At 47.5% G+C, this 17,600-nt stretch overlaps 1 protein-coding gene across 1 annotated transcript in view; it reads right to left on the bottom strand.

Annotated features, from left to right (window-relative positions):
* LOC136617429 (zinc finger protein 300-like) overlaps window positions 1-17,600 on the bottom strand; it is a 1,148,901-nt gene that overhangs the window by 814,613 nt on the left and 316,688 nt on the right. The window lies entirely within an intron of this gene.

The raw sequence follows: 17,600 nt of genomic DNA, 5'->3' as shown, positions 1-17,600 counted from the left end.
GGGTGGAGTGTGAGCGATGTTATACACATAGACAATGGTCAGACATTTAGCCGTGTGATGGCAGAAACAGTATGACTGCAGGAGCGGTTTATGATGGCTAGCAGGGATTGCAGTCAGTAGGTCAGGGAGCATGTTATCAGGTGGAGTACAGAGGGGTTTGTTTAGGGAATTCGGTATGCCTCCCTGAAGAGGTGCGTTTTTAGAGCACACCTGAAGTTCTGCGAGTCCTGGATTGCCCGGGTATCCTTTGGTAGTGCGTTCCAGAGAACCGGTGCTGCTCTGGAGAAGTCTTGGAGGCGGGAATGAGAAGTCAAAATTAAAGGGGCGCTCAGTCTGGTTTCGTTAGCAGAGCGGAGAGCCCGGGCTGGGTGATGGATTGAGATGAGGGAGGCGATATAGGGGGGCGCTGCACTGTGGATGAGGGATACAATATAGGGGGGCGCTGCACTGTGTATGAGGGATACAATATAGGGGGCGCTGCACTGTGGTTGAGGGATACAATATAGGGGGGCGCTGTGCTGTGGATGAGGGATACAATATAGGGGGGCGCTGCACTGTGGATGATGGATACAATATAGGGGGCGCTGCGCTGTGGATGAGGGATACAATATAGGGGGGCGCTGCGCTGTGGATGAGGGATACAATATAGGGGGGCGCTGTGGATGAGGGATACAATATAGGGGGGCGCTGCACTGTGGATGAGGGATACAATATAGGGGGTGCTGCGCTGTGGATGAGGGATACAATATAGGGGGGCGCTGCACTGTGGATGAAGGATACAATATAGGGGGTCGCTGCGCTGTGGATGAGGGATACAATATAGGGTGGCGCTGTGCTGTGGATGAGGGATACAATATAGGGGGGCGCTGCGCTGTGGATGACGGATACAATATAGGGGGGCGCTGCACTGTGGATGAGGGATACAATATAGGGGGCGCTGCACTGTGGATAAGGGATACAATATAGGGGGCGCTGCACTGTGGATGAGGGATACAATATAGGGGGGCGCTGCACTGTGGATGAGGGATACAATATAGGGGGGCGCTGCGCTGTGGATGAGGGATACAATATAGGGGGCGCTGTGCTGTGGATGAGGGATACAATGTAGGGGGCGCTGTGCTGTGGATGAGGGATACAATATAGGGTGGCGCTGCACTGTGGATGAGGGATACAATATAGGGTGGCGCTGCGCTGTGGATGAGGGATACAATATAGGGGGGCGCTGCACTGTGGTTGAGGGATACAATATAGGGGGGCGCTGTGCTGTGGATGAGGGATACAATGTAGGGAGGTGCTGTGGATGTGGGATACAATATAGGGGGCGCTGCGCTGTGGATGAGGGATACAATGTAGGGCGGTGCTGTGGATGAGGGATACAATATAGGGGGCGCTGCGCTGTGGATAAGGGATACAATATAGGGGGGGCGCTGCACTGTGGATGAGGAATACACTATAGGGGGCGCTGTGCTGTGGATGAGGGATACAATATAGGGGGGCGCTGCACTGTGGATGATGGATACAATATAGGGAGGCGCTGCGCTGTGGATGAGGGATACAATATAGGGGGGCGCTGCGCTGTGGATGAGGGATACAATATAGGGGGGCGCTGCGCTGTGGATGAGGGATACAATATAGGGGGCGCTGTGCTGTGGATGAGGGATACAATATAGGGGGCGCTGTGCTGTGGATGAGGAATACAATATAGGGGGCGCTGCACTGTGGATGAGGGATACAATATAGGGGGGGGCGCTGTGCTGTGGATGAGGGATACAATATAGGGGGCGCTGCGCTGTGGATGAGGGATACAATATAGGGGGCGCTGTGCTGTGGATGAGGAATACAATATAGGGGGCGCTGCGCTGTGGATGAGGGATACAATATAGGGGGCGCTGTGCTGTGGATGAGGAATACAATATAGGGGGCGCTGCACTGTGGATGAGGGATACAATGTAGGGCGGTGCTGTGGATGAGGGATACAATATAGGGGGGCGCTGCACTGTGGATGAGGGATACAATATAGGGGGGCGCTGCACTGTGGATGAGGGATACAATATAGGGGGTACTGCGCTGTGGATGAGGGATATAATATAGGGGGCGCTGTGGATGAGGGATACAATATAGGGGGCGCTGCGCTGTGGATGAGGGATACAATATAGGGAGGTGCTGCGCTGTGGATGAGGGATACAATATAGGGGGCGCTGCATTGTGGATGAGGGATACAATGTAGGGTGGTGCGGCGCTGTGGATGAGGGATACAATATAGGGGGGCGCTGCGCTGTGGATGAGGGATACAATGTAGGGGGCGCTGCACTGTGGATGAGGGATACAATATAGGGGGCGCTGCGCTGTGGATGAGGGATACAATATAGGGGGCGCTGCACTGTGGATGAGGGATACAATATAGGGGGGCGCTGTACTGTGGATGAGGGATACAATATAGGGGGCGCTGCACTGTGGATGAGGGATACAATATAGGGGGCGCTGTGCTGTGGATGAGGGATACAATATAGGGGGCGCTGTGCTGTGGATGAGGGATACAATATAGGGGGCGCTGTGCTGTGGATGAGGGATACAATATAGGGGGGCGCTGCGCTGTGGATGAGGGATACAATATAGGGGGCGCTGCACTGTGGATGAGGGATACAATATAGGGGGGCGCTGCACTGTGGATGAGGGATACAGTATAGGGGGCGCTGCACTGTGGATGAGGGATACAATATAGGGGGCGCTGCACTGTGGATGAGGGATACAATATAGGGGGGCGCTGCGCTGTGGATGAGGGATACAATATAGGGGGCGCTGCACTGTGGAGGGCTTTGTGGATGAAGGTAGCGAGTTTGAATTGAATTCTGTATTTAACGGGCAGCCAGTGCAGTGACCGGCACAGGACAGAGGCGTCCGAGTAGCGGCTGGACAGGAAGATGAGCCTGGCTGCCGCATTCAGGATGGAGTGGAGAGGGTAGAGTCTGGTGCAGGGGGGGCCGATCAGCAGAGAGTTGTAATAATCGAGCCGGGAGTGGATGAGGGCGACAGTGAGCGTTTATAACGTGTCTACAGTGAGAAAAGAGCGGATTCTTGTGATGTTCTTGAGGTGCGGCTGACATGTTCGGGCCAGAGATTGGATGTAGGGGGTGAAGGAGAGATCAGAGTCAAATATAACCCCAAGGCAGCGGGCATGCTGGGAGTTATGGTGCCACACACTGAGATGGAGATGTCAGGAGGAGGGCGGTTAGGGGAAGGCGGAAATACCAGTAAGTCAGTTTTAGAGAGGTTTAGTTTTAGGTAGAGAGAGGACATGGTGTTAGAGACAGCGGACAGACAGTCAGTGATGTTTTGGAGGAAGGGTGCAGAGATGTCACGGGCAGAGGTGTATAGCTGGGTGTCATCAGCGTACAGGTGGTATTGGAGGCCAAATCTCCTGATGGTTTGTCCAATAGGGGCTGTGTAGATAAAGAAAAGAAGGGGGCCAAGGACCGAGCCTTGGGGGACCCCAACAGCAAGGAGGAGGGGAGGTAGGGCCAGCAAAGGACACACTGAAAGAGCGGTCAGATAGGTAGGAATAGAACCAGGAGAGAGCAGTGTCCTTTAGGCCAATGAAGCGTAGCATACTGAGGAGGAGTTTGTGGTCAACAGTGTCAAATGCTGCGGAGAGGTCGAGGAGGATCAGTAGGGAGTAATCAACCCTCGATTTGGCTGTCAGTAGGTCATTGGATACCCTTGTAAGGGCAGTTTCTGTCGAGTGTTGAGGTCGAAAGCCAGACTGTAGGGGGTCTAGGAGAGAGTGCTCTGATAGGTAGCTTACAAGGAGGGAGTAAACCAGCCGTTCTAGTAGTTTGGAGATGAAGGGGAGGTTTGAGATGGGTCGGTAGTTGGCAGCATCAGTCACGTCCAGAGTCGGCTTCTTTAGCAGTGGGGATATGATGGCGTGTTTGAAAGAAGAGGGAAAGATGCCAGAGGTCAGAGAGAGGTTGAATATAGTGGTGAGATGGGAGATGACCACTGGGGAGAAGGAACGGAGGAGGTGTGAGGGGAGGGGGTCGCTAGCACAGGTGATGGGGCGAGCAGAGAAGAGCAATTTGGAGACTTCTTCCTCTGTTGGTCTGAGTACAGACAGTGAGCAGGAGCTAGATGCAGTGCTGACAAGACTAGGGTCAGGGCTAGTCTGGGATTGGGAAGTTATTTCCTGACGGATGTCGTCTATTTTCTTTTTGAAGTAAGCTAGCCAGCTCTACAGCACTGAGATCCGTCACCGGGGGCTGCAGTTTAGGGCTGAGAAGGGAGTGAAAAGTATCAAAGAGCTGTTTAGGGTTGTGGGATAGTGAGGAGACGAGAGAGGTGAAGTAGACTTGTTTGGCGCGGTGGAGGGCGAGGTTGTAGGTTCTGAGCATGAATTTGTAGTGGAGGAAGTCTGCGGACATTTGCGATTTCCTCCACAGCCGTTCAGCACTTCTAGAGCACCGCCGTATGAAGCGCGTTTGAGGCGTGAGCCAGGGTTGCCGTGGTCTACATCGGATGGCTCGGGTCCTGGGGGGCGCCGCTTCATCCAGGGCATGTTTGAGAGCGGTGTTGTAGTAAGCGGCAGCCAGGTTGGGGCAGGTGAGGAGAGAGATGGGGGACAGAGAGGACTGTAGGGATTCAGCAAAGTTCTGGGTGTGAATGGCCTGAAGATTCCTGCAGGTACGGTAGGTAGGTAGGTCTGGAGAGATGTTAGGGAGCGTGACAGAGAAAGAGAGGAGGTTATGATCCGAGAGCAGGAGAGGGGAGTTAGTGAAGTTGGAAGCAGAGCAGAGCCGGAGGAAGACCAGATCCAGAGTATTGCCATCCCTGTGAGTGGGAGAGGCTGTGAGTTGAGAGAGACCAAGGGAGGATGTGAGCGAAAGAAGCTGAGAGGCAGATGGGGAGTTGGGGTCATTAGTGGGGATGTTAAAGTCACCTAAGATGAGGGTTGGAATTTCACAGGATAGGAAGTGGGGGAGCCAGGCAGCAAAGTGGTCCAAAAACAGGCGAGGAGCACCTGGGGGGCGATAGATAACTGCTACTTGCATGGACAGCGGGCAGAAAAGCCGTAGCATGTGTACTTCAAAGGATGGAAAAGTGAGTGAGGGTACTGGGAGGATGACCTGGTAGGTACATTTCGGGGGGAGGAGCACACCTACTCCTCCGCCACGCCTGTCATCTGGTCTCTGGGTATGGGAGAACTGCAGGCCATTGTAGGACAGTGCAGCAGGGGAGGCCGAGTCAGACTGCTGGATCCACGTTTCTGTGAGAGCTAGCAGATTTAGGGATTTAGCAGTAAAATAGTCGTGGATGGCGGGGAGTTTATTACATGCTGACTGGTAGATCCAGAGGGCACATTTAAAGGAGTCAGGGGAGGGTATGCATGGGCTAGCAGTTGGGCTTGGGGATTTTATTAGTGAGCCTGGTAGGGGGTAATAGCTAGGAGCAGTGGAGGGTGGGCCAGGATTGGGAGAGATATCTCCAGCAGCTAGTAACAGCAGAATAGTGAGGGTTAGCAGATGATTAGGAGATTTATGAGGGAGGCTGTTATGTTTGTTAGTGGCATTAGGGGGTTTGAGGCTTAGCAAGAAGGTAAAGAGTGCATGCGAGCTGTGCATGGGTGAGGACAGGAGAGAGGGTCTAATGTGAATAGAGCGCCCCAGAGGTTGGGACTTGGAAGAAGTTCTGAAACTGAGAGCAAGAATGAGAACAGAGGCGACAGCATTAGTGATAGCTTTTAAGTGTAAAGCATTAAGGCAGAGTTTGTGGCCTACCTGTCTCCTACCCTGTCGAACTGCCATGGTCAAACTGCATCATGCTTCATTCAGCCATACTTAATACAGCTCAAATACGCGTGGCAGCCACACGCGTGGCATGCATGCTTACACTGATATTATAGTGAAAGTATAATAGCAGAAAGCCCCTGAGGAAACCTTGAATCCAAAATTAGATTGCAAAGGGTTAAAATTGTTCAGACAGTTTACACAGAGAAGAAACCAGATGATGATTGGGGTACTTTTGTACGACTATGTTTATGCCTTACAGAACACAGGCAGAGTTAGAGGGGTTCTCTGAGCAGTGCCCATTCTCAGTGCCAGGATACCTGGAGTAGTGGTGGTTACTCATAATTGCTGGCGCAGCTCTCATTGAAAACAATGGGACCCCAACCTGCTATTATGAGTACTGGCCCATATGCAGGCGTCGGAACAGTGTCTTCTGCTCCGATCCCAGTGCATCTCCCCACACAAGAAACCCCCTTTACCAGTGATTTGACTTGAGCTGATGAGTCCAGGCGCCGGCCACAATCTGCATCGTTCTGCCTGTGTGTTGTGGGGGAGAGACGCTCCCTGTAAATGATGCAACAGCCAAAAAACATTTTTACCCCATCAGTTATTTACAGACATTAAACACCTCTTAAGAGTGATCGTGTTATTGGTGGAATCAGCCTGGATCCACCAAACACCCAGATTCGATGTACTTGAGGTGACCTGTGAGCGTGAACCACGGAGGAGAAGATAGAAGGGAGAGAAGATCCTGGTTTACCTCCAGAGCAGCACCGCTGAATGTCCTACATGAACCTTCTTATTACTGTATTCCCAAACCACCGAGACTGCCGGAAGGACGACGAATGAGGACCGAGAGCTAACAGAACCCTCGTTGTATAACCTGTGGACATGTTGGTATTTGAGGACAAGGTGATGGAACTCCTCAAACACTAGATGTTGGATTTGTAGTAATCTGTTAAACATTCACAAGTCCCTCCTTCTTGAGCTCCTGCTTCTCTCCTGACATTATGTTGCCTCATTCATGGTTTTAGGTCAGTCTGGAGGACGCCCAGGTCTTCCATTGTACTTTATGTTCTGCTCTCCGTCTCATATTACCAATACTGATTGAAGATACAATTTGTGAACGGCGCTGTAAGCTGCCCCAGACTAAGGCCACTCTCACATGAGTAGTTGTGTGCTGCGTATAACACTAATGCTGCATTGTTTACGCAGGATGCTATGCCACTGAGAGGGGGAAACAAAGTTGTGACCCCATCAGCGCTGGTCTGCGCTTATACTGCACAAAATACACAGTAGAAACGAACACCCAACCAGCCCTACAGGCAGCGGACCGCGGCGCACAAACGTAGCATTTTTACTTATGGTCGTGTGGGTAATAAATGAGCTGAAACCAGACCAAAACGATCAGTCGCCATATTGCATTAACAACAGATGAAAACTTTAGTTGACCAACGTCAGACCCTCATTTTCTGCGGTGGAAAGTTTTGTCCGATAGACGTTTTTTGCTTACTTTCATAGAACGATTGTGTGTTGTGTCCCTGGGAATGTGCGTCCGGCTTCAGTGACTGCAATAGCCGGTAGAGGCTCCTCACAAACTTGGTGGGATTTAGAGCTAGACTATATGGGACTGTTCACATGAGACGGAATAGGCTGCACAACGCACCGTAAGACGCGCCAAATTCCTCACGAAGTAAGTAATTCTGCATCAGAATCTGCAGATAGACCAACAGTTCTTGGGGTGGAGTTTCACAACTGCGGCTTTGGCAGTGTTTTGTAGCATAATTGTGTTCCGTGTGAAAGGTCCCTAACTTGGCCATTTAGGAAGCCTGCATCTCTGGGTGGACTGACTGCTTGTTCGGGGTCGTTACATGCTTCCAGGTTAAGTTCCAAACCATATCAGAGGATCTCACATTAAGCAGCCTCATACAATGGAGAATCCACAGTAGATTCTATGATGATAAATCCAATATATGAAAAAAACCTTGTAACCAGAGTGCAAATAATTTGATCGAAAATTCTAACAAGTGAGGGTGAAAAAAAGAGCGGAATGTACAAAATAGTAGTGCAAAGTCAATAACCTGACCATGAAAATATGCATCGATAACCTCCACAGCACTGGAGAAGCAAAAACACCGCCAGGGACATACGAGATTGGGGCTGCTAATTGTCCCAGTTGTGTGATCACTTATATTGATGCATCCCAACACTGTACTGAAGGCGCTTCCTACATCCGAGCTGCACACAAAACACCTCGTCCACACAGACGTATGTTGTTGTCCTAAAAGGCTGGATATACACCACATACTAATGGGGAGAACACAATATTTATAACAAAACCACAAGGGAAATTGGAGCTCCAGGAAGATATTTTCCTTATTCCAAATGCATTCTGGGAAGGGTGAAGAGCTGCTGTGAGTGGGACAATTACTGGCTTTAGCCGGGTCTAGCTGCTTGAAGAACATTGTCAGATCGAGCACCGTTATAAGTTATATATATCATTGTGAGAGATCTTGACTTTCAGAAGTTTGGACCTGGCATTAACTGATGGAACAGGAAAAGGAGAGGACCATATGGTGAGCTGCAAGATATGCTATATCTTTACAGACCGACCAGAGGAAAAGCTAAACTTCACTGGCCAGAAATGTAAGCTTGTGTCTCTGCTGGGCAAGAAATGTCCAGTGTACCTGCAGTAGCCAAGGAATGGAAGCATGTGACCCAAAGAAGCAGGAGCATCAGGAGTCAGCCAGCACCCATACAGCTCAGGAACCAGTATGAGGTTCTCACACAGGAGGACCTAGTGCTGATTCCTGAGCAGAAGAAAGAGGTACAGCAACAAATGACTCTACCCACAAAGAGCAGAGCAAAGGAGAAAGAGGTCCAGCAAGAAATGACTATACCCACAAAGAACAGAGCAGAGGAGAAAGAGGTACAACAAGAAATGTCTCTACCCACAAAGAGCAGAGGAGAAAGAGGTCCAGCAAGAAATGACTCTACCAACAAAGAGCAGAGGAGAAAGAGGTCCAGCAAGAAATGACTCCACCCACAAAGAACAGAGCAGAGGAGCAAGAGGTACAGCAAGAAATGACTCCACCCACAAAGAGGAGAGGAGAAAGAGGTCCAGCAACAAATGACTCTACCTACAAAGAGGAGAGGAGAAAGAAGTACAGCAAGAAATGACTCTACCCACAAAGAGGAGAGGAGAAAGAGGTCCAGCAAGAAATGACTCTACCCACAAAGAGCAGAACAGAGAAAGAGGTCCAGCAAGAAATGACTCTACCCACAAAGAGGAGAGGAGAAAGAAGTACAGCAAGAAATGACTCTACACACAAAGAGGAGAGGAGAAAGAGGTACAACAAGAAATGTCTCTACCCACAAAGAACAGAGGAGAAAGAGGTCCAGCAAGAAATGACTCTACCAACAAAGAGCAGAGGAGAAAGAGGTCCAGCAAGAAATGACTCCACCCACAAAGAACAGAGGAGAAAGAGGTACAGCAAGAAATGACTCTACCCACAAAGAGCAGAGGAGAAAGAGGTACAGGAAGAAATGACTCTACCCACAAAGAACAGAGGAGAAAGAGGTACAGCAAGAAATGACTCTACCCACAAAGAGCAGAGGAGAAAGAGGTACAGCAAGAAATGACTCTACCAACAAAGAGGAGAGGAGAAAGAGGTCCAGCAAGAAATGACTCTACCCACAAAGAACAGAGGAGAAAGAGGTACAGCAACAAATGACTCTACCCACAAAGAACAGAGGAGAAAGAGGTACAGCAAGAAATGACTCTACCCACAAAGAACAGAGCAGAGGAAAAAGAGGTACAGCAAGAAATGACTCTACCCACAAAGAACAGAGGAGAAAGAGGTACAACGAGAAATGACTCTACCCACAAAGAACAGAGGAGAAAGAGGTACAGCAAGAAATGACTCCACCCACAAAGAACAGAGCAAAGGAGAAAGAGGTACAGCAAGAAATGACTCCACCCACAAAGAGCAGAGGAGAAAGAGGTACAGCAAGAAATGACTCTACCCACAAAGAGCAGAGGAGAAAGAGGTCCAGCAAGAAATGACTCTACCCACAAAGAGCAGAGGAGAAAGAGGTACAGGAAGAAATGACTCTACCCACAAAGAACAGAGGAGAAAGAGGTACAGCAAGAAATGACTCTACCCACAAAGAACAGAGCAGAGGAAAAAGAGGTACAGCAAGAAATGACTCTACCCACAAAGAACAGAGGAGAAAGAGGTACAACGAGAAATGACTCTACCCACAATGAACAGAGCAGAGGAGGAAGAGGTACAGCAAGAAATGACTCCACCCACAAAGAACAGAGCAAAGGAGAAAGAGGTACAGCAAGAAATGACTCCACCCACAAAGAACAGAGCAAAGGAGAAAGAGGTACAGCAAGAAATGACTCCACCCACAAAGAACAGAGCAAAGGAGAAAGAGGTACAGCAAGAAATGACTCCAACCACAAAGAACAGAGGAGAGGAGAAAGAGGTACAGGAAGAAATGACTCTACCCACAAAGAGGAGAGGAGAGGAGAAAGAAGTACAGCAAGAAATGACTCTACCCACAAAGAACAGAGGAGAAAGAGGTACAGCAAGAAATGACTCTGCCCACGAAGAGCAGTGGAGAAAGAGAAACAGCAAGAAATGACTCTACCTACAAAGAGGAGAGGAGAAAGAGGTCCAGCAAGAAATGACTCTACCCACAAAGAACAGAGCAAAGGAGAAAGAGGTACAGCAAGAAATGACTCCACCCACAAAGAACAGAGCAAAGGAGAAAGAGGTACAGCAAGAAATGACTCCACCCACAAAGAACAGAGCAGAGGAGAAAGAGGTACAGCAAGAAATGACTCCACCGACAAAGAACAGAGCAAAGGAGAAAGAGGTACAGCAATAAATGACTCCAACCACAAAGAACAGAGGAGAGGAGAAAGAGGTACAGCAAGAAATGACTACCCACAAAGAGGAGAGGAGAAAGAAGTACAGCAAGAAATGACTCTACCCACAAAGAACAGAGGAGAAAGAGGTACATCAAGAAATGACTCTGCCCACAAAGAGCAGAGGAGAAAGAGAAACAGCAAGAAATGACTCCACCCACAGAGAACAGAGCAGAGGAAAAAGAGGTACAGCAAGAAATGACTCTACCCACAAAGAACAGAGGAGAAAGAGGTACAACGAGAAATGACTCTACCCACAAAGAACAGAGGAGAAAGAGGTACAGCAAGAAATGACGCCACCCACAAAGAACAGAGCAAAGGAGAAAGAGGTACAGCAAGAAATGACTCCACCCACAAAGAACAGAGGAGAAAGAGGTCCAGCAAGAAATGACTCTACCCACAAAGAGGAGAGGAAAAAGAGGTACAGCAAGAAATGACTCTACCCACAAAGAACAGAGGAGAAAGAGGTACAACGAGAAATGACTCTACCCACAAAGAACAGAGGAGAAAGAGGTACAGCAAGAAATGACTCCACCCACAAAGAACAGAGCAAAGGAGAAAGAGGTACAGCAAGAAATGACTCTACCCACAAAGAACAGAGCAAAGGAGAAAGAGGTACAGCAAGAAATGACTCCACCCACAAAGAACAGAGCAAAGGAGAAAGAGGTACAGCAAGAAATGACTCCACCCACAAAGAACAGAGCAGAGGAGAAAGAGGTACAGCAAGAAATGACTCCACCCACAAAGAACAGAGCAAAGGAGAAAGAGGTACAGCAAGAAATGACTCCAACCACAAAGAACAGAGGAGAGGAGAAAGAGGTACAGCAAGAAATGACTACCCACAAAGAGGAGAGGAGAAAGAAGTACAGCAAGAAATGACTCTACCCACAAAGAACAGAGGAGAAAGAGGTACAGCAAGAAATGACTCTGCCCACAAAGAGCAGAGGAGAAAGAGAAACAGCAAGAAATGACTCTACCTACAAAGAGGAGAGGAGAAAGAGGTCCAGCAAGAAATGACTCTACCTACAAAGAGGAGAGGAGAAAGAAGTACAGCAAGAAATGACTCTACCCACAAAGAGGAGAGGAGAAAGAGGTCCAGCAAGAAATGACTCCACCCACAAAGAGGAGAGGAGAAAGAGGTCCAGCAAGAAATGACTCTACCTACAAAGAGGAGAGGAGAAAGAAGTACAGCAAGAAATGACTCTACCCACAAAGAGGAGAGGAGAGGAGAAAGAGGTCCAGCAAGAAATGACTCTACCCACAAAGAAGAGAGGAGAAAGAGTTCCAGCAAGAAATGACTCTACCCACAAAGAGGAGAGGAGAAAGAGGTCCAGCAAGAAATGACTCTACCCACAAAGAACAGAGGAGAAAGAGGTACAGCAAGAAATGACTCTACCCACAAAGAGGAGAGGAGAAAGAAGTACAGCAAGAAATGACTGTACCCACAAAGAGGAGAGGAGAAAGAAGTACAGCAAGAAATGACTATACCCACAAAGAGTCCTCTTGAATGGTGAAAAAGAAGTGCTGTTGTGAAAAAAGGAGAGGGGTGGTTGTGGGGGATTCCCTACTGAGAGGAACAGAGGCCACTGGCTGCAGACCTGACACCTCACGAGAGGGCTGCTGTCTTCCAGGTGCATAAATCACAGATGTGTCTGATTGGCTGTCAGTCCTACAGACCACCCATTCCTACTAATACATGTAGGCACAAATGACATTGCAAAAAAGGACATTACAACTATCTGCAGAGATTTTGAAGACCTCAGAAAGAAGGTGAAGGAACTAGGAGCTCAGATGGTCTTCTCATCCATCCTCCCAGTGGATGGCCACAGAATAAGAAGATGGAACAGGATTCTAGAGGTGAGCAACTGGCTGCACCAATGGTGCCATCAGCAAACATTTGGATTTCTAGACCATGACGTGAATTACCTATATGATGGACTGCTTGCTAGAGACGGGTTGTACCTTACAAAAACAGGTAAGCATATATTTGGTGGGCGCCTTGCTTCATTCCTTAGGAGAGCTTTACACTAGAACAATATGGGAAGGGAAGTGAAAGGCAAAAATATACAGCTAATAAATACATTTGAGAACCTCGTTATTAGAAGTGGAAAGAAAGAACAAAGACAAAACATTCAGAACGAAAGTAGAGGAGCAAGAGACCCCGATCACAAACTAACATGTTTCTACACAAATGCCCAGAGCTGGGAAACAAACAAGGAGAATTGGAGCTCCTAACACAGGAAGAGAAATATGATGTCATCGGTATCACGGAAACTTGGTGGGATGATACACATGATTGAGATACAAGGCTTGAAGGAAACAATGTATTTATAAGAAACAGACCTAGTAAGGGGAGGAGGTGTTGGGTTGTATGTAGGAAGTCATCATCTCCACAGAGATTCAAGCTTCAGAGCTGGGAGTTCTGTAGAAACTGTTTGGGTAAGAATACAAGGAGAGAACAGCAGAAAGGACACCATTGTAGGCATTTACTATAGGCCACCTGGACAAGCAGAAGATATGGAGGAACTCTTTCTACATCAGATGGCCAAGCCCCCAGAGAAGCCCAACATAGTGATCATGGGAGATTTTACCCATCCAGACATTTGTTGGGAATCTCTCAGGTAAAAGTAATGGATACAACAGATTCTTATCCGCTCTTGCTGATAACTTTATCTTCCAGAAGGTAGAAGAGAAAACAAGGGGATCTGCTATCTTGGACCTAATTCTTACCAACAGGGACGGAATGGTTGAGGAAGTAAGGGTGGCTGGGACCTTAGGAGGCAGTGATCATGATCTCCTTGGATGTTGGATAATAAGGGGAGGAAGACCTGAGAAGACTCAGACCTCAAGGTTGGATTTCAGAAAGACAGATTTTACTGAACTCAGAAAGAGGAAGAATCCAATGGCCGGATGTTATTAAGGACAGAGATGTCCAAGAAGGTTGGGAAATATTGTGAAATAAGATTCTCAAAGCACAATCGTTACCAATCCCTAAAAGAAGGAAGAATGGGAAGCATTTAAAGAGACCCGGGTGGATGAACACAGAACTTGTACACATGTTAAAGAGGAAGAAAATATGTTTATCAAATGGGAAGAGGGGGAATATCTAAAGAAGAATATAATGGGGTCTGCAGAAACTGTAGGGCAAGTGTGAGTAAAGCTAAAGCTGATAATGAATTGAGGCTTGCAACAGAGGCGAAAAGCAATAAAAAAGGATTTTGTGGGGTCAAATGTAAACGAAAAGTCCAAGATGCTATTGGATGCTTACAGGATGATGATGGTGAATTGGTGATCTTCCCTGCACTATTGGGGGTATACAAGAAGGTGAAGGAACTAGGAGCACAGGTGGTCTTCTCATCCATCCTCCCAGTGGACGGCCATGGAATAAGAAGATGGAACAGAATTCTAGAGGTGAACAACTGGCTACACCGATGGTGCCATCAGCAAAGATTTGGATTTCTAGACTATTGAGTGAATTACCTACATTATGGACTGCTTGCGAGAGACGGGTTGCACCTTACAAGAACAGGTAAGCATATATTTGGTGACGCCTTGCTTCACTCATTAGGAGAGCTTTACACTAGAACAATATGGGAAGGGAAGTGAAAGGTAAAAATATACAGCTAATTAATACATTTGAGAACTTTGCTATTAGAAGTGGGAAGAAAGAACAAAGACCAAAAATTCAGAAGGCAAGTACGGGAGGAAGAGACATCGATCACAAACTAACATGTTTTTACACAAACACCCCGAGCATGAGAAACAAACAAAGAGAATTGGAGCTCCTAACACAGGAAGAGAAATATGATGTCACACATTATTGGAACACAAGGCTTGAGGATACAACGTATTTATAAGAAACAGACCTAATAAAAGGGGAGGAGGTGTTGTGTTGTATGTTAGGAGAACATTCATCTCCACAGAGATTCAAGCTTCAGAGCTGGGAGTTCTGTAGAAACTGTTTGGGTAAGAATTTAAGGAGAGAATGATGTTGAGAAGGACGAACTTTTAAATTCCTATTTTGTATCTGTTTTTTCTCAGAAAGTAGATGGAACATCAACTGATCTTCCCTGTGCTATTAGGAGAATAAAATAATGCAGGCTATCTATAAGCAGAGAGATGGTGAGGGAACACTTAGTTAACTTACATGAACCCAAGTCTCCAGGTCCAGATGAATTACATCCTAGGGTACTTAAGGAAGCAGCAAAGGTTATTGCTTAACCACTCGTCGGAATCTGTGACAATTCTTGAAGAACAGGAGAAGTCCCAGAAGATTAGAGAAGGCAAATGTTGTCCCTACCATCATAAAAGGGAAGAAAGTGGATCCAGGAAACTACAGGCCTGTAAGCCTGACTTCTATAACAGGAAATATCTCTGAACAAATTATTAAACAGCATGTATGCAAGTGCTTGGATGAAAATGGAGTAATTAACCAGATCCAGCATGGGTTTGTAACAAACAAGTCATGTCAGACTGATCTAATGTCCTTCTATGACAGAATCACCGACTGGGTTGATCAGGGAAATGCGGTGGATATAGTATATCTTGACTTTAGTAAAGCATCTGACAAAGTATCTTATACCAGACTTATTGAAAAACTGACCAAATCTGGGATTGATAAGGCAACTGTTAGGTGGATTCACAACTGGCTCAGTGATCATACTCAGAGGCGTCATAAATGGCTGCACATCCAAGTGGAAGAATTTGTAAAGTGGGGTACCACGAAGCTGTGTCCTGGGACAAATGTTTAACATTTTTATAAATGATCTAGAGGTGGGAATTGAGGAGAAACTGATCAAGTTTGCTGATAACACAAAGCTAGGAGGGATAACTAACACTAGAGAAAAGAGAGAGAGAGTATTCAAAAAGATCTAGAAAAGCTTGCACAGTGGGCAGCGACTAACAGAACGGTATTTAACAGGGAGAAATGCAAAGTCCTGAATTTGGGCAAGAAAAATGCATAAAAATGGGAGGAATTGGGCTAAGCAGCACATGTGAAAAAGACTTGGGTATACTAATAGATCATAGATTGAACATGAGTCAACAATGTGATGCAGCAGCCAAAAAGGCAACACACAATTCTGGGCTGTATTAAGAGAAGCATAGAGTCTAGATCATGTGAGGTCATTATCCCCCTCTACTCTTCCTTAGTCAGACCTCATCTGGAATACTGGGTCCAGTTCTGGGCACCCCACTTTATACAAGACATAGACAAACTGGAGCAAGTTCAGAGACGAGTTACCAGGATGGCGAGCAGTCTTCAAACTTCAAAAGTTAAGCGACAAACTCTGCCTAAATGCCTTGCACTTCAAAGCTAATCACTAATGCTGTCACCTCTGTCCCCATCTTTGCTCGCAGTTTCAAAACCTCTTTCCCATGCTTACACTCTATTCACATCAGCCCCTCTCTCCTATCCTCACCCACAGTTCACATGCACTCTTTACTTTCTTGAAAAGCCTCAAACCCCTTAATGCCATTGACAAACATAACAGTCGCCCTAGTCTCCTAACCATCTGCTTACCCTCGCTATCTGCTGCTACTATGCGAGTAGCAGTTATCTACCACTCCATAGGTGCTCCTTGCCTGTTTCTGGATCACTTTGCTGCCTGGCTCCCCCACTTCCTATTCTGAGAAATTCCAACCCTCATCTTAGGTGACTTTAACATCCCCATAAATTATCCCATCTCCCCATCTGCCTCTCAGCTTCTCTCGCTCACCTCCTCCCTTGGTCTCTCACAACTCACAACCTCTCCCACTCACAAGGATGGCAACACTCTGGATCTGGTCTTACTCCGTCTCTGCTCTGCTTCCAACTCCACTAACTCCCCTCTCCCACTCTTGGACCTTAACCTCCTCTCCCTCTCTGTCAAGCTTCCTAGTATCCCCCTAGACACTCCAACCTACTGTACTTACAGGAAGCCACAGGCCATTCACACCCAATACTTTACTGAGTCTGTACAGTCTTCTCTGTCCTCTTTCTCTCTCCTCTCCTGCACCAACCTGCCTGCCACACACTACAACACCGCTCTCAAACATGCCCTGGATGAAGCGGGAACCCCCCTACCCCCATGACCCAAGCCATTCGATTTTGACCTCAGCAACCCTGGCTCACAGCTCAAACGCGCTTTATCCGGAAGTGCTTTAGATTTGCTGAACGGCTGTGGAGAAAGTCACAAACATCCGTGGACTTTTTCAATTACAAATTCTCAGAACCTACAACCTCGCCCTCCACCGCGCCAAACAAGTCTACTTCAACTCTCATCTCCTCACTATCTCACAACTCTAAATGCCTCTTTAATACTTTTCTCTCCCTTCTCAGCCCTAAACCGCAGCCCCCCATTATGAAAGAGCTGGCTGCCTACTTCAAAAAAAAAAAAAGATGACATCTCAGGAAATAACCTCCCAATCTCAGACTAGGCCCGACCCTAGTCATGTCAGTAACACCTACTCACTCTCTGTACTCAGACCAACGACAGAGGAAGAAGTCTCCAGATTACTTTCCTCTGCTTGCCCCACCACCTGCACTAGCTACCCTCTCCCCTTACACCTCCTTCTGTCTGTCTCCCCTCACACCTCCGGTCTGTCTCCCCTCACACCTCTTCCGATCCCTCTCCCCTCACACCTCCTCCAGCCTCTCGCACCTCCTCCAGTCCCTCTCACTTACCCTAGTCCCTCTCCTCGGTGGTTATCTCCCATCTCACCACTATATTCAACCTCTTTCTTTTTTTTTAAAAAACTCTTTTTTATTACAATTTTTTCTTTCATAATCAAAAACAAAACATCTCACATTACGGTACAAGAGAAAACAAAGTTGCATAGTTAAATCCCATTAACATCTTTGACGCACGTACATGTTGAGTAATTGCATCGCAGGGGTTAAC

Source organism: Eleutherodactylus coqui, chromosome 1, assembly GCF_035609145.1.
Source record: "Eleutherodactylus coqui strain aEleCoq1 chromosome 1, aEleCoq1.hap1, whole genome shotgun sequence".
In the NCBI taxonomy this organism is placed as follows: Eukaryota; Metazoa; Chordata; class Amphibia; order Anura; family Eleutherodactylidae; genus Eleutherodactylus; species Eleutherodactylus coqui.
The sequence above is the reverse complement of the archived record's forward strand: the minus strand, read 5'-3'. Positions and strand labels throughout refer to the sequence as shown.